The 27,895-nt window shown below is 36.4% G+C and overlaps 1 protein-coding gene and 1 pseudogene across 4 annotated transcripts in view; one reads left to right on the forward strand and one right to left on the reverse strand.

Annotated features, from left to right (window-relative positions):
- Window positions 1–27,895, reverse strand: part of LOC144367644 (cytochrome P450 3A4-like) — a 165,318-nt gene that overhangs the window by 79,266 nt on the left and 58,157 nt on the right. The gene's annotated exons all lie outside the window — the stretch shown is intronic.
- Window positions 1–27,895, forward strand: part of LOC144364805 (cytochrome P450 3A12-like) — a 39,080-nt pseudogene that overhangs the window by 217 nt on the left and 10,968 nt on the right.

The raw sequence follows: 27,895 nt of genomic DNA on the forward strand, positions 1-27,895 counted from the left end.
AGACAGATCACCCCTAATGGAGCAAGGGCCCAGTCATTGCCCACAAGGTAGGCAGACCACGCGACCCGGAGAAGGGGCCCAAAGGCCCGCCGGCATGATACACAGATTACGCCAATTGGAGGAGAAGCACAGCTGCCGCCCGCACCTGCAAGGGAGACTTTGCAACTATACAAGAGCAATATAAATATATAGGGGGAAAATTCAATAACAACAGTTTCACCAAGCAGAAAGAAATGCAAGCAGTATGAAAAGACAAGGAAAGAAAGGACCACAAGCAATGCAGGTCAACTCAACTTTAGAAGAGGTAATAGCTGCAGCAGATGGAATGTCAGATAAAGAATTCAGGATATACATGCTTCAGATGATCTGGAGTCTCAAGGAAGACATTAGACACCAAAATCAGACAATGAAAGATCACTTTGACAATGAATTACATAAACCAATCCAAGAAGCAAAAGATCAACTATACATGGAGATAGAGGTTATAAAAAACAAACAAACAGAAATCTGAGAAATGCAGGGTGCAAAAAGTCAACTTAAAAACTCAAATGAGAATACTACCAGCAGAGTAGAACACTTATAAGATAGAACATCAGACAATTAAGACAAAGTATTTCAACTTGAAAAGAACATAGACAGCTCAGCGAGACTGTTAAGAAACCATGAGCAGAACATCCAAAAAATATGGGATAACATAAAGAGACCAAACTTAACTGTCATTGGAATACAGGAAGGTATAGAGGTCCAAACAAAAGGAATGAGCAAACTGTTCAAGACATAATACAAGGAAACTTCCCAGACTTGATGAATGAGACAGAATTCCAAATCCTAGAAGGATACAGGATGTTGAATGTTCAAAATCATAAGAGATCTACAACTAGACACATTATAATGAAGATGCCCAACGTACAGAATAAGGAGAGAATTTTAAAAGCTACAAGAGAAAGGAAGCAGATTACATATAGGGGTAAACCAATCAGGATAACAACTGATCTTTCAACACAGACTCTGAAAGCTAGAAGATCCTGGAATAACATATTTCAAACGCTGAAATAAAATGGGTTCCAACCAAGAATTGTGTATCCAGCAAAATTAAGCTTCCGGATGGAAGATAAAATTAAAACCTTTCATGATAAACAAAAGTTAAAAGAATTTGCAGCTAGAAAACCATCTCTTCAAAACATTACAGGAAGAGGAAATGGAAAATAACAATGAAAACCAACAGTGGGAGGTAGTACAGAAAAGGAGGGAAAAATGATCAAAGAGGAAAACAAACCATGTTAATTAACATAAATAAACAAATATGGCTGGAAGAACAATCCATTTCTCAATAATAACCCTAAATGTTAATGGCTTAAACTCAGCAATTAAGAGACACAGGCTAGTAGAATGGATCAAAAAAAAAAAAAAAGAAGATCCAACAATATGCTGCCTACAGGACACACATTTCATAGGAAAAGACATACATAGACTGAAGCTGAAAGGTTGGGAAAAATTATATCACTCATATGGATTTCGGAAACAAGCAGGAGTGATATGAGTATTTCATACTCATATCAAATAAAATAGATTTCAAGCCAAAGTTAATCAAATGGGATAAAGAGGGACACTACATACTGCTCAAGGGAACCATACACCAACAAGACATAACAATCATAAATATATATGCCCCCCAAAATGGTGCAGCTATGTTCATCAAACAAACTTCTCTCAAGTTCAAGAGTCTAATATACCACCATACAATAATTATTGGAGACTTCAACACACCTCTCTCACCAATGTACAGATCTTACAAACAAAAGTTGAATAAAGAAACTATAAAACTCAATACTACAATTAATAACATAGACTGAATTGACATATATAGAATATACCACCAAACATCAAGCAGTTACAATTTTTTCTCAGCAGCACATGGATCCTTCTAAAAAATAGATCACATATTATGTCAAAGGGAAACTCTTAGAAAATATAAAGGAGTAGAGATAATACCATGCATCTTATCTGATCATAAAGAAATGAAACTGGAAATGAACAATAAAAGAAAAAAGGAAAAATCTTGCATCACTTGAAGAATGAACAATAGGTTACTGAATAATCAATGGGTTATAGAAGACATCAAGGAGGAAATTTGAAACTTCTTAGAGATAAATGAATACATAGACACAACATATCGGAATTTATGGGACACAATAAAAGCAGTTCTAAGAGGGAAATTCATTGCTTGGAGTTCATTCCTTAAAAAAAACAAACAAAATAACAACAACAACAAAAAAAAAAACAAATAAATGATCTCACACTTCATCTAAAAATCCTAGAAAAAGAAGAGCAAAACAACAGCAAAAGAAGTAGAAGACAAGAAATAATTAAAATCAGAGCTGAAATTAATGAAATCAAAACAAAAGATACAATTGAAAAAATTGACAAAACTAAAAGTTGATTCTTTGAAAACATAAATAAGATCGACAGACCCTTAGCCATGCTAACGAAGAGAAGAGAGAGAACTCAAATTACTAGCATATGGATGAAAAAGGCAATATCACAACAGACACTTTAAAAATACAGAACATAATTAGAAATTATGTTGAAACCTTATACTCCAATAAAATAGAAGATAGTGAAGGCATCAATAAATTTCTTAAGTCATATGATCTGCAAAAAATTGAGTCAGGAGGATATAGACAACCTAAACAGACCAATATCAATTGACGAAATAGAAGAAGCAATCAAAAGACTACCAACTAAGAAAAGCCCAGGACCAGATGAGTATACAGCAGAGTTTTACAAAACCTTTAAAGAAGAACTAATACCAATACTTTTCAAGTTATTTCAGGAAATAAAAAAAGAGGAAGAACTTTCAAATTCATTCTATGAGGCCAACATCACCCTGATTCCTTAACCAGACAAAGACACTTCAAAGAAAGAAAACTACAGACCAATATCTCTAATGAACCTAGATGCAAAAATCCTCAATAAAATTCTGGTGAATTGGATACAAAAACACATCAAAAAAATTGTGCAACATGATCAACTAGGATTCATCCCTGAGATGCAAGGCTTGTTCAATATATGGAAATCAATAAATGTTATTCACCACATCAATAGACTCAAAGATAAGAGCCATATGATCATCTCCATAGATGAAGAAAAAGCATTCATCAAAGTACAGCATCGCTTTATGTTCAAAACTCTAGAAAAATCCGGAATAACAGAAACATACTTCAATATTGTAAAAGCTATCTATGCTAAGCCTCAGGCTAGTATTATTCTGAACGGACAAAAATTGAAGGCATTCCCTCTAAAATCTAGAACAAGACAGGGATGCCCTCTCTCACCACTTCTGTTCAACATAGTTCTCGAAACACTGGCCAGAGAAATTAGACAGATGAAAAAAATTAAAGGCATAAAAAAAAGAAAAGAAGAATTTAAATTATCACTATTTGTGGATGACATGATTCTATACCTAGCAGACCCAAAAGGGTCTACAAAGAAACTATTAGAGCTAATAAATGAATTCAGCAGAGTGGCAGGATATAAAATCAACACACATAAATCAAAGGCATACCTGTATATCAGTGACAAATCCTCTGAAATGAAAATGAGGACAACCCTTCCATTCACAATATCCTAAAAAAAAAATTAAAATAAAATACTTGGGAATCAACCTAACAAAAGAGGTGAAAGACTTATAAAATGAAATGAAAACTACAGAATCCTAAAAAGAGAAATAGAAGATCTTAGAAGATGGAAAAATATTCCCTGCTCATGGATAGGCAGAACAATCATCATCAAAATAGCTATATTACCAAATGTTCTCTATAGGTTTAATGCAATGCCAATCAAAATCCTAATGGCATTTATTGTAGAAATAGATAAAGCAATCATGAAATTCTTATGGAAAAATAAAAGACCCAGAATAGCAAAAACAACTCTAAGAAGGAAGTGTGAATCAGAAGGTATAGTGATACTAGACTTCAAACTATACTACAGAGCAATAGTAACAAAAAAAGCATGTTACTGGTACAAAAACAGGCAGGTGGACCAATGATACAGAATACAGGAAACAAAAAACAATCCACAAAGTTACAAGTATCTTATATTTGATAAAGAAGCTAAAAGCATGTAATGGAGGAAAGATAGCATCTTCAACAAATGGTGCTCGGAAAACTGGAAATCCTTATGCATCAAAATGAAACTGAATCCCTATCTCTCGCCATGCACCAAAGTTAATTCAAAATGGATCAAGGAGCTTGATATCAAATCTGAGACATGGCTTCTGATAGAAGAAAAAGTTGGCTACGATCTACATTCTGTGGGGTCGGGCTCCAAATTCCTCAATAGGACACCCATAGCATAAGACTTAATAACTAGAATCAACAAATGGGACTTACTTAAACTAAAAAGTTTTTTTTCTCAGCAAAAGAAACAATAAGAGAGGTAAACAGGGAGCCTACATCCTGGGAACAAATCTTTACTCCTCACACTTCAGATAGAGCCCTAATATCCAGAGTATACAAAGAACTCAAAAAATTAGACAATAAGATAACAAATAACCCAATCAACAAATGGGGCAAGGACCTGAACAGACACTTCTTAGAGGAGGACATACAATCAATCAACAAGTACATAAAAAAATGCTCACCATCACCAGCAGTCAGAGAAATGCAAATCAAAACCACCCTAATATACCATCTCACTCCAGTAAGATTGGCAGCCATTATGAAGTCAAACAAGAAGTGCTAGTGAGGATGTGGGGAAAAGGGTACACTTGTTCATTGTTGTTGGGACTGCAAATTGGTGCAGCCAATTTGGAAAGCAGTATGGAGATTTCTTGGAAATCTGGGAATGGAACCACCATTTGACCCAGCTATTCCCCTTCTCAGTCTATTCCCTAAAGACCTAAAAAGAGCATGCTACAGGGACACTGCTACATCTATGTTTATAGCAGCACAATTCACAATAGCAAGACTGTGGAACCAACCTAGATACCCTTCAATAGACGAATGGATAAAAAAAATGTGGCATTTATACACAGTGGAGTATTACTCTGCATTAAAAAATGACAAAATCATAGAATTTGGAAGGAAATGGATGGCAATAGAGCAGATTATTTTAAGTGAAGCCAGTCAATCCCTAAAAAACAAATGCCAAATGTCTTCTTTGATATAAGGAGAGTAACTAAGAACAGAGTAGGGACGAAGAGCATGAGAAGAAGATTAACATTAAACAGGGAAGAGAGGTGGGAGGAGAAAGGGAGAGAGAAGGGAAATTGCATGGAAATGGAAGGAGATCCTCAGGGTTATACAAAATTACATACAAGGGGACGGGAGGGGAAAGGGAAAAATAATACAAGGGGGAGAAATGAATTACAGTAGAGAGAGAAGAGGGGAGGGGGGAGGGGAGTGGGGATAGTAGAGGATAAAAAAAGGCAGCAGAATATAACCGACACTAGTATGGCAATATGTAAATTAATGGAAGTGTAACTGATGTGATTCTCCAATCTGTATACAGGGTAAAAATGGGAGTTCAAACCCACTTGAATCAAAGTGTGAAATATGATATATCAAGAACTATGTAATGTTTTGAACAACCAACAATAAAAAAAAGAATTTTCTGGGCTATCAATCCCACCATGCCTGGTGATTGTCTTTCAGCTTTCCTTTCCTGTACTTTTCCTTATCTGTAAAGATCTCTGCCACATCTATCCTTAATCACATCTCTGCAGAGTGTCATTTTTTTTTAAGAAATCCCACAGGAATACCACAGGTATGGCTCTATCTTAGCCCATTTATGTGTCTTCTGCTCACCTAAAGCTATTCCTGGGTAAGAAGAATGCCAGGAGGCTCTACCTGGTACAACACCTCCCCTTGGCCTTTATGCATGCATAAATAGATGTATTTCCTTATCGCACTTTAAATGAGGAGCTGTAGCATCTATCTAGTGTCTCCTGAAGAAATCTTTCACTCAATAGTGACAAACTATGATCATCAAAATTTCATGCTGCTTGATAAGCTCCAAAGCAAAGAAAGGAGGTGGCCGATATTTAGTATTAAGATGTCCACCTTCACAGGCCACTGTTCAGCAGCCCATATACTTAAACGTAGAATAATGAGATGAAATGGAAATGGTGATCTTAACCACTGAACTTACCAATAACACTGATTGAGGTGTTCATTGACTTCCCACAGAATAAGCACTAAAAGGAGGTCAGGGTGAATGTGTACATTTCTTTTCCAATTAGCAATGTGGGGAGGGAACTTGAGTTCTCTAAGTATAGGTCTTGCATAACCTATAGTTTTCTGTGGAAATTCTGACAATGATGAGAAAAGATAAAGAGGAAGAGACACACTAAGTGCAGCTCAAGTGTCTTCAATTTTGTTATGTATTAAGAACTATAAAGGTTTTTTTCCTTGTCATGAATCGTATTTTTTTTCAGAATAAACTTATTCAGGACACAAGTCAGTATGATAATAATGAGCTTGTGTGATTTCCAAACACTCACTTGTGGGGTCTCTACCATTGGAGATGTGGTAGAAGCTCACAAGTGACAGAGATATCAATTACACAACGTCCCCTGACCAGTTTCCCAGGTCTCTTCATCACCCATTGAGTAATCACAATTCATTAAAAACTGGAACCCACTGTCTCTGACCCATGGACCTCCCACCAAACCTGGAATCATTTTTGGATTACAAGGTGCTGTATAGGCTGCCTGTAATGACATCTTCCACACCATTGGTAGCTAAGGTGTTTGGGGTCCAAGTGGCCACACAGATTGTTCTTCTTTTCTGTCCATTTTCTCATGATGCCAGAGAGATAGGGTCATTATTTGTTCCAAAATCACTCTTAATTCCTTTCTGTGGCAGACACCTTTGAGGGACTTCCCAAAGAGCACCATGAATTGATGGTGCTCACTCAGCTGTCAACTCCATCTCAACCATGTCCACTCCCTTCTTCAAGGGACCTTTGTCAACAGAACCCTGCTTGATCTACCTGAAATTACAGGGACAAAGAATGAGGCATAGATGATACCTTCTGTTAGGTAGGTAGAGTGTACACCAAGGGATTACAGGGGAGACATTCAGGGGCCCAGCCATCAAATTAAATTCAACTCAACCAAACTTTCTGGATGCCAACTCTGTATCAAGCATTCTGCTAGGGACTAGGGACATAACAGTGAATGATACCCATTTTACTTGATAATCTGGTGAGGGAAATATTCATAGAAGTACCCAAGGGAGGCAGAGCACAGAGAGGCCAATAATAGAAATGGAGGTGGGGGAGACATGTAGAAATTATCCAGAGGAAGACACGATTTTATTTGTTGGAGGCAATTGCTGAGGAAACTTTCTACTAGAATGGTTTAGTGCCTTAGTTGTGTTTGAAGTGTGATTTGGAGCCTTCTGTGGGGCACAGTGTGATATTAGGCTGAGGAAACTACTTTGTTAATGATCTGTAGATATGACTTGTTGGATTAAATTCAAGTATTTCAGAATGAGGGAAGCAATGGAGAGAAGAGAAAGTCAGGAAATTTAATGCCAGTGGGCTCACTTAAATATCTAATATGAGTAAACCATGTTTGGCATTAGAACAACAGTAAGAGAATTAGAATTGCATATTGTTTTTACATAGAACATGCATTCACAGGAAGTCAGTGTAGGGGTGTTTATGAGCCTTTTCCAACGGCCAGAGTGCAGAGGGCATTCAACCCCTCCAACTTCAGGTGGGGCACAGGTGGTTATACTCCTGGCCGACATATTATCTCCATTTCCTCTTCTGTAATGTAAAAATGCAGGCTGGCCTCACCAAATACATCTGGGCACAGAAGGGAAACTCTGCAGGGACAGCCATGCATAGGGCATGCCTAAAGGTTTTCATCTTCAGCTAACAGGAAAATTCAGTGTAGAGAATTTTCCATGGAAAGCTGTGATAGACCTGATCCCCCACTTTTCCATGGAGACCTGGATCCTCTTCACAATCAGCCTGATGTTCCTCTGTCTGTGAGTAGCTATCCAGGTTCTTCTCTTCTGTAACCCTGGAATTGAGGTGGTTATCAGGGCCTTATTTTTTTTAAGTGTTTGAGAGTTCAAAACAGATAATGCTAGAAATGCATAAGTTTCTATTAATCTTAACTAGATCCTTAATATCTACTTGAATTCCTACCCCTTCCCCCAACTTCCTATTCCTGTGTCTATGGGGGTTATTGACAAAATTATTTCCTGCGATGATCTGATTAACTGAATTTTAGACCAAGACCAATGATCCAGAATACAATGGAGGCAAATTATACAAAACAATAAATTAAAAAAAAACTCACTGCCATGTGCAGTAGGAACCTTGCCCGTTTCTCTATTCCCTTTGGGAATTCTGGAGGGATCTGTGTTATTTGGAGATTTGCCTTATTATCTTTACCTTCTCCATTATGTCTGCTGGAGGAGATGTGTGGCTGTCTTGTATATATCAAAGTTTTCTGTTCTCCTCCCTCCTACTCTTCAGCATTATTTACAGAAAGCTCCACAGTGCACCCCATACCTAGTTGGAGGGTCACACTCTACTTTCCCTCTTTTCTGTGATCTTCCCCTCAAACCTCCATCCCCTCCTAGAACTCAATTTCTACACAATGCAATATGCAGAACTATTTACCTCTCAATGTTGAACTTTTAGAGCAGAGACAGCTGTTGGAAATACAGAGGAGGAATCCCAGAGCCAAGCTGGGCCTTGCTGAGGAATGCCTGTGGATCCTTCAAACACAAGTTTTTCCTGTAATAAATTTTATGATATTTTACAAGAGTTACAAGATTTTTACAGAATATTTGACACACTGTCTGCTTTAAAGGCTCATCTCTGGAAAAGAAGATGTTAATTCAACCATCTGGAAAACATCATAGATTCTCATTTGATATTGCACAGTGCATCTCTTGCTATGAACATGAAGAAACCTGAACTTCAAAGGGCACCTCTATTGTAACTGAAAGGTCTCTTGGGGAACATTCCTTTCATACACATAGAACTTTTCATACCTTCCCCATTTGTCACTATGGGACCAACCTTCTGGGAATAACAGCTACACGCTTCAGTGGTTGCTGGCAGCCTCTTTCCTTTTTCTCTCTTCTTTCTTAAGTTTTCCCCATGTCAGCCACATTGGAGTAAAATGGTTTTCTGGATCCAGAACTCACAGCTGTGAATTTCAGGACATGACGTATCAAAGATGAGTTTCAGGCAGGCCTGCCCTAGGGAGCATCAGCCCTAATGGGTTTCATACAGAGGTAGTTGATGGACAGAGGCAGCAAATGAATGGCTTTGTAACTGACCCTCTTGATAAGTGTGAGAATGGCTGGCACTGTGCTGACCATGCAAGCATCACTAGTTTTAGATTTCATGAGGAGAGGAATGGCCTCAATATTGGTTCCTTGGTAACCCATTTTTGTGCCCAGTGCCACTCAGGTGAAATGTGGAAAATCAGCCTTCCCTACATGTCAAATCATATGGAGTGTCTGACGACAGTAATTTGGGTATCTCTGAAGGTGTTCAGATTTCTCTGATGTCATTGGAAGCCTTGGACCCAGTTGTCATTATATATAAATAAAAGCACTGTAAGCACTCCCAGATCTTTCATGGAAGACAGATCTAAATGCCAGATCCTAAAAGAGGAACATGCTTCAGAGAAAAGGAAAATTATAAAACCCTCAGAAAAAACTGCAAGAACAATGTTACCACAGGTGCTTCATGACTTTGTGATGTTGAGAAGATGCACTTAAGCAAAATTTTATCATTCGAGGAAAAGAAAAAAATCTTTCTATTTCTACCACATTTATTAATCCATGAATGAGAATCATAATTTCATGGAATAATCAATTTCACCAATCAACATAGGCAAATCAAATGCCCTGGCAGAATTTCAGTCTGAAGCTCTCAGGAACACTCCAGTTTGGGGATGCTTATCAACTATTCATTTTAGGATGGGAGCATAAAGAATTCAGGTTATTTTAGTTAATCATGAGTTTTAGGAGGTCTCTCACTGGAGGTGGAGGGGGAGAAGGTGACTGAATGCAATTATTGCTTTGAGGATTTTGCTGTCATTTTATCACCTACATGTCACCTCCCTGGGTTGACTGCTCTGGTTCCTGAGTCTGTGACAGGCAAGCCCCACATACTTTCACAATTCCTGTGATCTGGCTTTTTCTTATACAGTATAGCTATGGGACCTCTTTATGTGAACTTTTTAAGGAGCTGGAGATTCTGGGACCAAACCTCTGTTGTTTGGGGGAACTATTCTGGCTTGCTGTAAGGTAAGTCTTGCTTGAGTTCCCTGTTTTGCTTCTCCTGGTTGCAAAGATCCACTTAGTTCCATTTAGATAATGCTCCTTGGGAAGAAGTGCTGAGGTTTCAGAAACTGTGTGTGGGCTCCACAGAGTATAGCCAGGATTTTCCTGGGGTTCTAACTTCACTTCTTTGGAGCTTAGTGTTTGCTTCAGGTGCAAGCCCAAATCACTGGCACATCAAGAGGATTTTGTTTTTTCCAGTGAAGGACTCCATGCATTTTCTCTTTGAGAAAGCAATAATCTCCTCTCCATATCTCCCAGATGAACTTTTCAGATGTATCCCAAAATCCACATTTCTGTGAACTACTTTTATATAGTTAAAATTCACAATTGCATTTTAACAATGGAAAGATTCATTCTTAACTTTCAGAAGGGAAAACTCAGGGCAAGTGTTTACTTGCCCTGTCCTTGTGTAGAAGTGGCAATTCCCCATCTCTCCAAGCTGAGTGGGAACTAAGGAGGCAAGTTTTCTGATATTTGCTCACTTACACACTTTGTACTTCACACTATGCCTGGAATGTACATAAGTCTGTTGGTCTAAGCAGACCACTGGTGTCTTCAGATTCCTAACTCTATGAGAACTCGAGGAGTAAGCTCATGAGGTAAGAGGAAAGCATGCCCATGGAGGAGATGAGCATATTGTTGGGTCCTGCTTTTTAATCCAATCTGCCAGTCTAGGTCTTTTGATTGATAAGTTTAGGCCATTAACATTCTAGGTTATTATTGAGATATGATTTGAATTCCCTATCATTTTACTTCTGGTTTAATTTAAATTAGTTTCTCTTTTGGTTGAATATTACTTTAGTGTAGTCCCTCCCTTTGCTGATTTTCACTTTTTTTTAACTTCATCCTCATGGAATATTTTGTTGAGAATGCTCTGTAGCTCAGGCTTTCTAGTTGTGAATTCTTTCAATATTTGTTATCATGGAAGGTTTTAATTTCATCTTCAAATATGAAACTTAATTTTGCTGGATGTAAAATTCTTTGTTAGCATTCATTTTCTTTTACATCTTTAAATATTTTATTTCAGGAACTTTTACCTTTGAGGGACTCAGTTGAGAACCAGTTGAGATCCACATTTGATTTTTTTCTAATGTAATTTGATTTTTTTTCTCTCACAGACTTTAAGATTTTAACATTATTCTCTGTGTTAGTCATTCTCATTTTAGTGTATCCTGGTATGGGCCTGCTGTAATTTTGTACATCTGGGGTCCTGTTAGCCTCTTGTATTTGATTTTCCATTCCATTCTTTAGGTTTGGTAAATTTTCTGATATTGTATCATTAAATTATTGTGCATTCCTTTGGTTTGTATCTCTGTTCCTTCATTTATTCTTATAACTCTTAAATTTGGTCTTTTCATGTTATCTCATAAATCTGCAATGTTCTATTTATGGTTTCTGTCTATCTTCTCTGCAGAGTCAACTCTATCTTCAAGATTATATGTTTCATCTTCATAACCTGAGGTTCTGTTTTCCAAGTTGTCTAGTCTGTTGGTAATGCTTTCTATTGAATTTATAATTTGGTTTATTGATTCCTTCATTTTGAGGATTCTGTTTGTTTGGGAGTTTTTCCCAGAATCTCTAAGTGTTTCTTGAAGTAATCTTGTGCTACCTGTATTTTTTCTCTTATTTCTTTTTTGGAGTGATCTATTGTCTCCTGTATTTGCTGTCTTACATTATTCTGTGCCTTGAAGATCACTTTAATTATGTATGTTTTGACATTCTTCTCTGACATTTCTTCTACTGTAATGTCAATGTATTCTATTATTGTACTGTCTTGGTTTGTTTGGGGTCACTTTCTTCTCTTGTTTTTTCATATTGTTTATGGTCTTCCTCTATAGCAGTACAGATCTGAGGTATTACAATTTCTACTCTATAATCTTGTAATATCCCTGCAGGTTACCAATATTTCAACATTAAAGAGAATATTAATATTTATAGCATCCAAAGCAAACAATATGCAGCCTTAAACTATATAACTCCTATTTAGACAATTACAGTTTTGTCACAATAAAGAGAAATAATGCATTCAATTAGTATCCATATTAAAATAGTAGGTTTGCATAAGGATCTACAGTTTTGAATGATGAACAAAGGGGAGGGTATAGGATGTGGAATATGTGTGGTAGAAGTGAGAATATAGAGGTATTAGGTCATAGGGAGAGTGAAAGAGATATCAAAAGACGTAAGCTACCGAGGATACCTCTGGTGTAACCAGGCTAGGACCTTGGTGATAGTCTTCCAGGTCTTGGCTGTTGTCTCTAGATAAAAGCGAGCCAGAAGACCCATGCATTTGTAGATATGGTTTGGTCTTTTCCTCCACATGTGCATGGTTGGTCTCCTCTTTCAAAAACACGCAGCTGTGTTAGATCTCTTTCTCCTCCTCCATGTTCTTGCTGAAGTCAGTCTCCTCTTTCTCCTCCTCCCCACATTGGGCTGGGGTCAGTTTTCTCCTCCTCCGTGTGTCTGGCTGGGGTCAGTCTGCTCTTTCTCTGCTCATGGGGCTGAGATCTGTCTGGTCCACCTCCTTCATGTGTGGGGCCAAGTCAATCTGCTCTACTTCCTCCATATGTTGTCCCAGGAAATCTCTCTTACATCTTTCACCAAGACAGTTTCTGATTATTAACACTGTTTACTAAATGTATAAGAAATTTAAGGATATGCTTTGATTATTATAAACCCATGCAAATCTATGATTATTGTTACTATATTCTGGATTCTAAATTGTACTGTAAAAGTTAAAATTAGTAAAAATTTAAATCTAAGAGAGCACTTTGCCATGTTGATGCTCTCCAAGCTAAATGTATCTGTAACAAAAGTCTTAGATGTGTATAGAAATAACAAATTGGGTTGATATTTATTCATGTCATTTAATGTTTTATAACTGGATAAAGTAACCTGTTGTCAACAAGATATATATATATCTTTTGTTACTCTTCACATTACTTTTGAAATATTAGTGCACTTATAAAAATAATAAGGAGAGCCTGATCTGTTTAAAGGTGATATTGTAAAACATAAAACATTTTGCCACTTACCTACACAAAAGGAAAGCTAACAGCCCCCTTAGCCTTTCTCTGATCCATGTTTTAAATGTAATGTTATATTGTGTTAACTAAAGTTCATATAGACGCAAGAAATAATATATGCAAACTTTATAAAATGACATTTAAGAAAGAGGCAAAATAAGCCTCAGACCTAAAACACTTTACCTAAAATTTGTCAAGTCCCACCTTACCTGAGATAATACTCTGCCTTCCACCTACTACATGTTAGAATGGCTCCAAAATGGTCTGAACTTCAGCTCATTTAAAGTTATGTTTAGAAGAGTGATATTTGTTTGAAAGATGATCTAAAAGAGGAACATAATGTATAAGATAGCCAAAATTCAAGATAGCTATTAAACAAACTAAGCATATTTTTAGTCTTGTTAATTTCATTATTAAAGAAAACAAAGACTATGACTTTGTCTATGTCAAATGGTTTTACAAAGGATTAACATCTAGTTGGATGGGACCTTATTCATTCATCCTGACTACCCTAATGGCCATGAGGGTAAATTAACTCACAGGGTAGATTTATCTCACCTGAGTAAAGACAACAAAAATATCTCCTGCAAAAAAATGGACAGATTAAGAGACCCCAACCACCCTCTAAAGATTAAAAAAAGGAAAAAGAAAGAAAAAAAGAGAAAGAAAAAGTCAATTATCTTTTTTTTTCTCTTGCTCAGACTGTGTTTTAAGGCCAGAACTACTAAAACAACATATTTTTGAATCAAGTTTATATATATATATATCCCCACTACAACCCCCTACCTCATTCAAAAGGGGAAAATGGGAAATGTTATGAGCCAGGATATATGTGCCTTAACCAAACAAACTCCATTTTACTCTGAGACTCCATTTTGTATAATAAATGCTTTTCCCAGGAGAAAACCCTGTCACTGCCATCCTGATCCTGCTTAGCACACCCTGCTTAGTGATGCAAATGTTGCTCTTCTTCTTATACAATGTAAAATCATTCTCTTTTTGGTTCCCATTTTTTTTGGCAATGTACCCTAACCACATGAAATTATTGCCTAGATGTTAGTAACCACTCTTTCAATTGTACTCATTTAGGATTGTTTGGATCCATTTCCCCTGTCTGCTTATAATTTTAGAGCTTATGATTTGTGTGTATGTTTTGAATCATAGTAAGAGCCACTTATGTTTAATGTAGTGACTGGTGGTTTTAAACTATAAATGGTGTGCTCCAACCCCTGGAGTGGGTCAAGAAGTGCAGACTTCTCTTGGCCTTCTCTTGGCCCACCAGCTGGTGAATAAAAGTTTCAATTGCTATATTGAGTTTGATTCCACGATTTATTGTAATCTCATTATAACAATAAAGCACTAATTTTCAAAAAGTATAAATAAATAGAAGTAAGACTAGTAGAATAGAGAAAGGTAACAGAGGGAGGGAGCATGGAAGGGAGAGAGAAATTATTAGGGTCTGAAGTGAGGCAAATTCTATTCCATGTTGTTTGATTATGGTATCTATTTTTTAAGCCTCCCATGCACATCAATTTCAATGGGAATCCTGTTTGGACAGCCACTGGGTGTTTATTTGTAGGAATTATGAGAGGGAAGAAGTGGAGCTCTTCACCAGCTCTCTGATGAATCAGTGGAAGGGATTAGTTGGGGTATATGATGCCCTGTGTGACTGCTGAAAGTTGAATAGAAATTCACTAAATGAAAAACAGGTTGGGTCACTCCAGAAGAAGACTAGCCTGTACAGACAAAAGAAAACAAGAATATGTCACATTAGGGAGCTTGGGATGTGATATATGATAACAATCCCTTAAAACATCTTATGGAGATATACAGTGAGACAAGACTGAAGAGGCCACCATGTCTTAGTGAAGAAGAATCAGCTGTTGCTGAAGGCAATTCGGTTTTATCCTGTGGGTGTTGGTAGCATTTGGAGGGATTTTAGTAAAAGAGAAATGTGTTGGGCATTATGGTACAATCCTTTAATCCAAGTGACTCAGGAGGCTGAGGCAGGAGGATCACAAGTCTAAAGCCAGCCTTAGCAACTTAGTGAGATCCTAACCAACTTTGCAAGAACCGGATTCAAAATAAAAAGTAAAAAGCCTGAGTACCAAAATCAATAAATAAATATTAAAAGACCGAGTTTACAAGGCTCTGCCTTGTGGTGAGCAGGGCATTCCTGGATAAGACCAGCCTACAGTCCCATCAAGCAAGTTAGAAGCTCACTGTCCTATGTGGAGGGGAGAGTTTGCAGGCTTTGGAGTTCTTTTCAACATGACCCCATGATGCTCATCTTCTCCTTACTCATTTTCTCTTTCATGAATTCTGATTTCTCTTTGATTTACCTGCAAGTGTAACCAGATTCTTGAAGGACCCCTCCAGTGAGCGGGGGTCTAGCTGGCTGGCAGGAGGAAGCGGGGGAGGAGCCAGAGAAGAGAAATGGCTCTGGACTAATAGGATTGAGAGACGCTCAGGACCCACCTTAGAGGGATTGCTGCAAGCACATAGAGGGCAGAAGCTCGGCTCGGAGGGCACAGCTCTGCCTAATGGAGGAGAAGAAAATGGATCTCTAAGACTTCATTTTTTTTTTAAATTTTCTACTTTATTAGTTTTTTTCCTTCCTTCTTTCTTTTCCCTTTTCAAGTTTTATTGTTCTTTCCACTGTCCACTATTCTACCTATCTCTCTCTCCCTCTTTCTCTTTAAGAACTCCTTCCTTCATTTCCCCCTAACATTAGACACAGAAAAAGTATTTGGCAAAGTACATATCCTTTTATGTTCAAAACACAAGAAATACTAGGGATAGCAGGAACTTGCTTCAACACTGTAAAAGCTATATATGCTAAGCCTCAGGCTAGCATTATTCTAAATGGAGAAAAACTAAAGGCATTTCCTCTAAAATCTGAAACAATACAGGGATGCCCTCTCTCACCATTTCTATTCAATTTAGTTCTCAAAATACTATCTAGAGCAATTAGACAGACAAAAGAAATTAAAGGCATAAAAATAGGAAAAGAAGAACTTAAATTATCACTATTTGCAGATGATATAATTTTTTACTTAACAGACCCAAAAGGGTCTACAAAGAAACTACTAGAGCTCATAAATGAATTCAGCAGAGTGGCAGGATATAAAATCAACACGCATAAATCAAAGTCATCCCTGTATATCAGCAACAAATCTTCTGAAATGGAAATGAGGACAACCACCCCAATCACAATATCCTAAAAAAAAAAAAATACTTGGGAATCAACCTAACAAAAGAGGTGAAAGATTTATATAATGAAAACTACAGAATCCTAAAGAGAGAAATAGAAGAAGATCTTAGAAGATGGAAAAATGTAACCTGTTCATGGATAGGCAGAACTAACATCATCAAAATGGCCATATTACCGAAAGTTCTCTATAGCTTTAATGCAATGCCAATCAAAATCCCAATGACATTTCTTGTAGAAATAGATAAAGCAATCATGAAATTCATATGGAAAAATAAAAGACCCAGAATAACAAAAGCAGGAAGTGTGAATTAGGCAGTATAGCGATACCAGATTTCAAAGTATACTACAGAGCAATAGTAACAAAAACAACATGGTACTGGTACCAAAATAGGCAGGTGGACCAATGGTACAGAATAGAGGACACAGAGACTAATCCACAAAGTTACAACTATCTTATATTTGATAAAGGAGCTAAAAGCATGCAATGGAGGAAGGATAGCATCTTCAACAAATGGTGCTGGGAAAACTGGAAATCCACATGCAACAAAATTAAACTGAATCCCCTTATCTCAAAAAGCACAAAAGTTAACTCAAAATGGATCAAGGAGTTTGATATCAAATCAGAGACTCTGTATCTTATAGAAGAAAAAGTTGGCTCTGATCTACATATTGTGGAGTCGGGCTCCAAATTTCTTTATAGGACACCCATAGCACAAGAGTTAATAACAAGAATCAACAAATGGGACTTACTTAAACTAAAAACTATTGTTTTTCTCAGCAAGAAAAACAATAAGAGAGGTAAATAAGGAGCCTACATCCTGGGAACAAATTTTTACTCTTCACACTTCAGATAGAGCCCTAATATCCAGAGTATAAAAAGAAATAAAAAAAATTATACAATAAGATAACAAATAACCCAATCAACAAATGGGCCAATGACCTGAGCAGACACTTCTTAGAGGAGGACATAGAATCAATCAACAAGTACATGAAAATATGCTCACCATCTCTAGCAGTCAGAGAAATGCAAATCAAAACCATGCTAACATACCATCTCACTCCAGTAAGATTGGCAGCCCTTATGAAGTCAAACAGCAACAAGTACTGACGAGGATGTGGAAAAAAGGGTATACTTGTGCTTGGCTGGTGGAACTGCAAATTGGTGTGGCCAATTTGGAAAGCAGTATGGAGATTCCTTGGAAAGCTGGGAATGGAACCCCATTTGACCCAGCTATTCCCCTGCTTGGACTATTCTCTAAAGACCTTATAAGTGCATACTATAGGGACACTGCTACAATAATGTTCATAGCAGCACAATTCACAATAGCTAGACTGTTTAACCAACCTAGATGCCCTTCAATAGACGAATGGATAAAAAAATGTGGCATTTATACACAATGGAGTATTACTCTACACTAAAAATGACAAAATCATGGAATTTTCAGGGAAATGGATGGTACTAGAGCAGATTATGCTAAGTGAAGCTAGCCAATTCCTTAAAAATAAATTCCAAATGTCTTCATTTATATAATAAAAGCTACTAAGAACAGAATAGAGAGGAAGAGCATGAGAAGAAGATCACCACTAAACAGGGATGAGAGGGGAGAGGGAAAGATAAAGAGGAGGGAAATTGCATGGTAAATGAAGGAGACCCTCATTGTTATACAAAATTACATATAAGAGAAAGTGAAGGGAAAGGGGAAAAAAACAACAGAGAGAAATGAATTAAAGTAGATGGGGTAGGGAGAGAAGAAGGAAACGGAGAAAAGGGAAGGGGAGGGAAGAGTAGGGAAGGGGGGATAGTATAGGATAGGAAAGGCAGCAGAATACAACACACACTAGTATGGCAGTAGGTAAAAAAGTGGATGGGTAACTGATGTGAATCTGCAATATGTATATAGGGTAAAAATGGGAGTCATAATCTGCTTGAATAAAATGTATGAAATATGATATGTCAAGAACTTTGTAATGTTTTGAACAACTAGTAAAAAATAAAAAGAAAACACAGAAAAGAAAAAAAAATAACACACATACCCTTTTTAGATTGAAAATACTACATTAAGTAAAGGGTCAACATACCAAAGAGACATGCAAATGAAGTGCCCTGGCAGAATGCCAGGCTGGACCTTACAGGAGCACTCAAGTCTGGAAATGTGTATTGAGTATGAACCCAAGAATTGGGGCATGAAGTCTCAACTTATCTTAGCTCATTATTGTGCCTTTGAGGTAAGGGGGGGCTCTCTAAATGGAGTTGGGAAGGAGCGAATGTGGTGTTGGAATTTTTGTTGTTATATATCACCTACATGTTACCTCTCACATTGTCTGATCCAGTTTCTGAGTCAGAGTCTTGTCAGGCCCTTATTTATAGAATGACAGTCATGGTGACCTGGCTTTCTCTCTAATTTTATAAATATAAAACCTATTCACCTGTGCTATGTGAGAAGATGGGAATTCCTGGGCCAACACCTCTGCATTTCATTAGAATGCTTCTGTAAGGTGAGTATGGTTAAGTTTCTTCTTTTTCTTTGGCAAAGAAAATGCCAGTTTAATGTCATTGGTAAAAATGCACTTCTTTGGGACGAAGTTCCAAGCTCTCATCCTTTTTGAAACAGTATGCAAGCTCCACCCTTAGCATGGTCAGGTTTTCCTTGGGGCTCCATTGTCAACTCTTCAAGAGCCTCAGTGGAAATACTCAGGTCCCTAATTCACCTGCATTTGATGCTCATGATGTTGTTCAGACTTGTACATATCATAAAGAGATGTTTAATTTGCCTTTGCACATTTGAGCAAAAATCTGTGAAAGAGAAGATGTCAAGCACATTCAAACATTCCTATTCATAACTAGATCTCATGAGTAGCTTTATTTAAAAAAGTGCTCATGGATATATTTGAAACTACAATTTATTGAACAATGCAAGTATTCATAGTTTGATAATTTGCACATACATAAATTCTTAATGTCTAAATCTATGGTTATTTCCATGGCACTGCCCAAGTTTTACTACTAAAGGTACATGTAGAGGATTTGAGAGATGAAACAAAAGCATTCTGCATTTTTTAAATTATCCTTCAAAAATAACACCCTGTCTGTAAGTCTTAGAAGGGAGAAAACACAAAAGAGATAAGACAGCTCCTGTCTATGGACTTCACATAATTAACCACAAGATGAGTATTGTTTTTCAACAAGGTCAGATTTAGTGATATAAAATGAACAGAAATTGGATGACTTAAAAAATTATTAAAATTTAAGTCAATTGAATGGAGTGTTTCAAAATAAATGTGAATTTGTGGCTTGCATTTGTGATTAACCTGGTTAGGTATTTGCCTCATGGCCTGAATACTGGATAGAAATTTATGAGCTCTAATCCAGATGGTCAGAGGATATGCTGCTCTCTGCTTAAATTATGTTTCCCAAAGTCTGAGGCTTCTTTTTTTTTTAGAGAGAGAGAGAGAGAGAGAGAGAGAGAGAGAGAGAGAGAGAGAGAGAATTTTTTAATATTTTTTTTTGTTTTTAGTTGACACAAAGTCTTTTTATTTTATTTTTATGTGGTGCTGAGGATTGAACCCAGTTCCCAGCATGCCAGGTGAGCACATTACTGCTTGAGCCACATACCCAGTCCCTGAGGCTACTTAATTAAATTCTATTTCTACAATTCAGAGACCCAATGAACACCTGAGAATTCCATATTGATGTTCAAGGTATTGGAATCATTTGTTCCTCAATTAGAAGCATGGTTGAATATTATCAAAATAACAATATAAATTCTCTTGTTTCTCCTCTCAGGGTTTTTGGCAATATGATCCCCAATGTCATGAAAAGTATGGGAAAATGTGGGGGTGAGTATTTTGGAAACTTCCCTTGGGTTGACGTGTTGGATGAGGCACTTCAGGGCAAGAGGACAATGCCAGCCCAGAGCTATTACTGGGAATTAATTATCATAAAGCTTTTAGAGGTTCCTCCTCCTGCCAAGAGTCCCATATTTCACCAGGTGTCAAGGTTCATGGCCAAGAATGTTATACTTCTGACTTTTCTCAGTCTCTGATGACACAAACACTCTTGGACTCACCTTCTCTCCAGTGCCCAGCCTCTACCCCCTTTTCCATTTTTTTTCTTTATTAGGAGCCTTTAATACTGCACAGAAAGCATTAAGTCAGACCTTCCTAAAATGTGCACCATGCATGGCTTAATCTCCTTTCAAGATTGCCACATTGAATAAAAGCGAACTTTATATAAATTTGGGGGTTATTATGTACATTTGAAAGAAAAGCTGAGAGAGAGATGAACAGATTGGAAAATAATTTGACCTCTGCTTTCTTTTATTTTAACTTTCTCTGCAAGTGTAAAGTCTCGGGAATTTCATTTGTTTTTTTTTTTGCTGTCAATTAGGAGTTTTCAATAGAAGGGTACACAGGGATTTTTCTACCTACCTCATTCTACTGACTTTGAAGAATGGATGGCCAGTACATTTTAAACCACTGTGTTCCCATGAACTTCTGTACTTCATAATCTGCTAGGGTGAAATCAGCTAATTTCAGCAGGCATTTTCTTAATAATGCTTGGTGAAAGCAGCTCCAGAGGTATTATTATAGTTCTTGTGTGCTATAAACAAGTGAGAGAAGGCTTTGCCTCTTACTCCCTCTTCATCTTCTCTCATTAAGTCTTCAAAACTGCAGAGGTGGCCACATTATCCTGCCTAAATGGTGTGGCCCATAAAGGCCATGTTGTTGAGTGGAAAGAGCACACAGGGCTGAGTCCCCACTGATACTGTCTCTTGCACCTTAATCACTTTTAAGAACTTAATAATTTAATTTAACAGACAACAATAATTTAATTGTTTTCTATTTTTCTCTAATCTAATATCCTTTCACATCAGAAGAAACAATTGAGAGCATGAAGAGAGAACCTTCAGAAGTGGATAAAATCTTTTCCCCCTGCGGTTCATTTATGGTGATAATATTTACAATATACAAAGAACTGAATGAGTTTAACACCAAAAAAAAATCAAATAACCCAATCAATAAATGGGCAAAAGAACGGAGCAGACCCTTCTCAAAAGAAGAAATACAAATGATCAATGAATATATGAAAAAATGTTCAACATGTAAAGCAATCAGAGAAGTGCAAAATTATTTTCCATAATTCTGTAATTATGTCAAAATAAAACTTATTGTTATGGATAAATAAAAAGAACTAATGAAAAATTTCAAATGACATTCGTCTTTATGTCCTAGAAGAGATATTATTTGATTCATTATAAATATCTCATACTTTATAATCCTGGGAAAACTACTGCCTCGTGCACGCGATTCTCTTCTAACTGTGGGTGGAGTTGTGTTTGTGCTTAGATGTTCCCCATCATTAAACAATATGAGACGCATTGGTGAAGTACTTGAGCCAGGAAGTGAAGAAAGATGAGCCTGTCACTGTGAAGAGGTAAATAGCAGGCTAACTCTGGGGCTCTGAGCTGTTTTAATACTTTCCAGCAGTCTGTCAGGGAATGGAAATTACCACTGTTGAGCTATTCCCTGACCAGACAAAAGCAAGTGTGTGATGTCACAACCATAATGGGCCACCCAAAGAGGAGAGGCTCCAAAGTGAAGGTGGGGCAGCTGGGACATCTGTGTACAGAAAACAGAATTAGTTTATCTGCTTCATCATCAATGTGGATATTCTGTAAGTCAAAACATGTTTTACAATGAAGAATGTGATCACTTAGAAGTTGAGGGTAGAGCCTAGGGAATGTTGGTTTGGGGAAGTTTCTGGTACCTATTGAGCAGAGATAGAAGATACAATGCAGGCTATGGAACAACAAATCTCTTCATGGTTGCACTGAGAATATCACCAAAATACAAAATATGAAATATTCTCACCATTTCTTCCTCCAATCTCAACAGAAATAGGGTCCTGAAAGGATATGGATTACAACTACTATATCATTTGTTGTATAAAATGGGTTATTTTGACCCCTGCACAACCTCTGATACTGCCTTGGAAAATCTGAGAGAATATGTTCACAAAGTTGTGAGCACATCCAAGTACATTTTGAGGATATTTTCAATATTTTATGTAAAAATATTCTTACTCATTCCCTTTTGCAAGATTCTGCCATAGGGGCCACCTTGGGTCCTGGAGTGCAGGACCTCTCAGGAGAAGTAGCAGTGAGTGCAGAGAAGTGAGGACAATGTTTCTGCCTCTCAGAACAGAGTGTTGCTGTTATGTAATGTACTAGAGAAGAGTCATCTCTGGGCACAGACTGTGCTTAGGCAGGACCTAGGTCAAGGTCACCTTTCTTGGATCCCTTAGCAGGGATCAATTATAACACCCTGGTCCTGCTCAAGCTCTGAACTTAATCACTTTTATCATCTACACTCCACTCACTGATGTAATTTGTCTGATTATGGGTGTCTGTCTCTCTGTTACTGAACTCCTTGATCTAACTCACCCTAGTGTCCCTAAGTCCCCTGGCACTGGAGCAGCTGCCTCATGGCATTTGATAGGAGCATGGACTAGTCATTTGATCCACAGATATGTCTGAAAGTGTGAGGACCTCCTGTTCCACTTCTTTCAGCATGTGTAGTAAGGAGTAAAGCAGTACAGATTAAAATTTTAGATTTCTTTCTCTACTCAAAATTTTGGGGAGCTATAGCATGGATGTGATCATTAGCATATCCTTTGGAGTTAATATCAATTCCCTCAACAATCCATTTGTGAAATAAGCCAAGTGCATCATTGGTTCAGAATTCCTTCATCCATTTTTTCATATAATTAGTATGTGGATTATCATTTTTTTTCTTTTAAAATAACAACTTCATTAATATATTTTTACATACTAAATGATTCCATACAATTTAAAATTTCATATTTTTAGCATGTTAAATGATACATGAAGCCCTCCCCATTGTCAAAACTCAGAAAACTCATTATCTTTTAACTGTCAGCTTCCAAAATTTTTTACCTGAAACAAACACTACTCTATTTTCTGTTTCTGTAGCTTTGCATATAATGTATACATTATAAAAATGGAGATATGTAATATGTGGTCTTGTGATGCAAAATGTATCATTTAGCATTTTGTTTTCAAGTGAAATATATATCAGTTCTTCATGTTTATAGCCAAATGATATTCCGTTGTATAGACATACCACAATTTAGTTATCCTTTCATCAGTTGATGGACATTTGTGTTATTTACACCTTTTGGCAATTGTGAATGATGCTGTTATGAACATTAATGTGAAACTTGTTTGTGAACTCTAATTTTCAATTTCATCTGAGTGTATACTCAGGAGTGAAATTTCTGCCTTACAAAGTACTTCTGTCAGTGTTTTCCATAATAGCTGTACCATTTAATATTCTTACCAAAAATGTGTGAAGGCTCCAATTACTTCACTTATTTTCTAACACTTTCTGTTTCCATCTCTTATTTTAGAAATTGTAGTGGATGTGAGATGGCATCTTTTGTGGTTTTGATTTGCAATTTCCTGTTGTTTACTGATAACAAGCAATGTTAATCACTTTTTTATTTGTTATTTTTAGATATCCATGACATATTTATAAAAACATAAAGTATACCTTATTCTAATTAGGATGCCAGGCTAGTTGAGGTACATCATGTGGAGATGAACTATAATGTATTCATCTATACATATAAAAGATTATTCACTATTTCAAAAAATGTCTATCCATATCTTTTGCCCACAATTACCTGAAGCATTTGTTTTTTGTTTTGAGGCTTAAGAATTTTACTGGTTTGAGTCTGTACCATGGACCAGAGGAAAAAATATCTTGTGCTCCATTTGTGTACAATGTGTCAAAATTCATTCTACTGTCATGTATAACTAATTGGAAGAAATTAAAAATAAAAGAAAAAAGAATTTTTAAATAATTTAATTGAAAAAATACTTCTTCATATATTCTTTACACAGTTCCCTACCAGATTATGATTTGTAACGTGTTTGTCCTGTTCTATAGATATCTTTTTACTTTCTTGATAGTGTCTTTGAAGTACAAAGTTTTTAGTTTTTTGCAGTATATTTCTGTCATGAATAAATGAGCAGAATTTTTAAATCTTAAAATGTATTAATCTCAAAGCTGTAGTGATCTCAAAAGAGAGCAATTGACAGTAGATGCAAGAAATTTGAGGCCATTTATATAAATGTTAAAAACTGAAGAGGTCTTGGAAACTTACATTTAAATGATGTATGATTTATATCATTTCCGTTTATTATTTGTGTTTTAAGTATCAAATCTCAGAATTCATTGAGACCATATGGACTTAGACACTTTCTATGGTCTACTAATAAAAATTGTAGTTTAGCTCTTATATTTAGGTTGCCCAACCATTTTAATTTAAGTTTTACATACAGGGCCAGTTGAGGTCAACATGTTTTTCTTTTGCATGTGGCTATCCAGTTGTTCCAGCACAATTTTTTGAAGAGTGTCTGCCCCATTCAGTGGCCATGGCACCTTTCTCAAAATTCCATGGGCCATAGACACGTGGGTTAATTTCTGGACTCTAAATCCTATTCCATTTATCTATGTTTACCCATCTTCCAGGACCACATTTTATTTTTGCTTTGGAGTAGGTTTTGAAATCAAAAAATGTGAGTCCTACAACTTTAATCTCATTTTTCAACATCATTTTAGCTATTCTGTGTCCTTTTGAATTCTATGTGAATTTTAAATCAACTTGTCTATTCCTCAAAGAATCCAGCTAAGATTCTGTTTCAAATTCATTAGGATCTGCAAATCAATTTCAATACTATTGCCATTTGAACAATATTAGTTTTTCTGATCCAAAAACCTGAGATGTTTTTTCTAGTCATTTATATCTCTCTTACTTTTTTTTTATTGTTGGTCGTTCAAAACATCACATAGTTCTTAATACATCATATTTCACAGTTTGATTCAAGTGGGTTTTTAACTCCCAATTTTACCCCGTATACAGATTGCTGTATCACATCAGTTACCCTTCCATAGATTTACATATTGCCTTTCTAGTGTCTGATGTATTCTGCTGTCTGTCCTATTCTCTACTATCCCCCCTCCCCTCCCTTCCCCTCCCCTCCCCTTTTCTCTCTCTACTCCCTCTACTGTAAATCATTTCTTCCACTTGTATTATCTTGTCTTACCCCTCCTTTCCTCTTATATGTAATTTTGTATAACCCTGAGGATCACCTTCCTTTTCCATGCGATTTCCCTTCTCACTCCATTTCCCTCCCACCTCTCATCCCTGTTTAATGTTAATCTTCTTCTCAAGCTCTTCATCCCTACCCTGTCCTTGGTTACTCCCCTATATCAAAGGAGTCATTTGGCATTTGTTTTTTAAAGATTTACTAGCTTCACTTAGCATAATCTGCTCTAAAGCCATCCATTTCCCTCCAAATTCTATGATTTTGTCATTTTTTTAATGCAGAGTAATACTCCATTGTGTATAAATGCCACATTATTTTTATCCATTCATCTAATGAAGGGCATCTAGGTTGGTTCCACAATCTTGCTATGGTGAATTGTGCTGCTATGAACATCGATGTAGCAGTGTCCCTGTAGCATGCTCTTATTAGGTCTTTAGGGAATAGATCCAGAAGGGAAATAGCTGGGTCAAATGGTGGTTCCATTCCCAGCTTTCCAAGAAATCTCCATACTGCTTTCTAAATTTGCTGCACCATTTGCAGTCCCACCAACAATGAACAAGTGTGCCCTTTTCCCCGCATCCTCTCCAGCACTTGTTGTTATTTGACTTCCTAATGCCTGCCAATATTACTGGAGTGAGATGGTGTCTTAGGGTAGTTTTGATTTGCATTTCTCTGACTGCTAGCGATGGTGAGCATTTTTTCATGTACTTATTGATTGATTGTATGTCCTCCTCTGAGAAGTGTCTGTTCAGGTCCTTGGCCCATTTATAGGTTGGGTTATTTGTTATCTTATTGTATAATTTTTTGAGTTCTTTGTATACTCTGGATATTAGGGCTCTATCTGAAGTGTGTGGAGTAAAGATTTTTTCCCAGGATATAGGCTCCCTGTTTTTCTCTCTTATTGTTTCTTTTGCTGAGAAAAAAACTTTTTAGTTTAAGTAAGTCCTATTTGTTGATTCTAGTTATTAACTCTTGCGCTATGGGTGTCCTATTGTCCCTCTTACTTTTATTTCAACAGTATTTTGTACTAGTGTGCTTGTTTTGCACTTTCGTTAAATTGATTCCTAAGTATTTTATTCTTTTTAATGACATTGTAAAAAAAATTATTTTTTTCACTTCTTAGTTTTTCTTTTGGGCTGTTTGTTACAGTGTATAGAAATGCAGTTTATTTTTGTGTACTGATCTTACATCATGAAATGCTGGTGAACTTGTTATTACTTACAATACTCCAAGAGAAGTGATGAGAGAGAAATTCTTGTCATGTTCTTGATTTTGGGTAAAACTATTAAATTATTAAGGTAAAAGTTTTCATAGATATCCTTTGTCAGGTTTACAAAATTTCATGCTAATCCTAATTTGCTGAGTGTTTTATCACATAAGAATGGTTTTGAGGATTATTTTTCCATGAGGAGGGTTGGTTTTGGTTTTTATCAAATGTTTTTCTTTTCTGCATCAATTGAAACAATCCTCTTATGTTTACATTTTATTTCATGGATTTGATGTATTACACAATCTTTTCCTGTGTTGTCTTTGCTTGGTGTTAGCAATAGGGTAATACTGGCCTTTTAGTATATATTCAGAAATGCTTTTTTAATTTTGGAAGTGTTTGTGAATAATTGATATTAGTTCTTTATTTCATAGAATCTACTATGAATAATTTCTATTACTAACACAATCATGTTACATTTTACAAGTTTATTCAGTTTGCATATTTATTTCTCAATTTCTATAGTTTATGTCTTTAAGGATTTTGTGCATTAAGATATGTGAACAATCAAATTGTTAGAATTCTCTCAGAATCTTTCTCCAATGTTAGTAATAATTTCTCCTTTCATTTCTTATGCTATTAATTTTATTCATTTCTTTTTTAATATTTATTTTATTTTTTAATTAACATGTATGTGCTATGCAAATAAATGGGGCTCTGTGTAATATCTCAACACATGTACATAGCATACAAAAATGAAATACAGCCTTTCTTTATATACCTTCTGCTATAACGCTTCCCAACCTTTAATAATCACTGTTATATATTCAGGTCAAATATTTTCCCTTCCACATATGAGAAAGAACATGTGATTCTTTTATTGATGTATCTAGTTCAGTTCATAAGCTGAATGTCCTCTAATTCCATCTACTTTTTGCTACAAAATACAGGATTTTATTCTTCTTTATGAATGAATGTTCCATTGGGCA

This window comes from Ictidomys tridecemlineatus, chromosome 10, assembly GCF_052094955.1.
Source record: "Ictidomys tridecemlineatus isolate mIctTri1 chromosome 10, mIctTri1.hap1, whole genome shotgun sequence".
Taxonomy (NCBI): Eukaryota; Metazoa; Chordata; class Mammalia; order Rodentia; family Sciuridae; genus Ictidomys; species Ictidomys tridecemlineatus.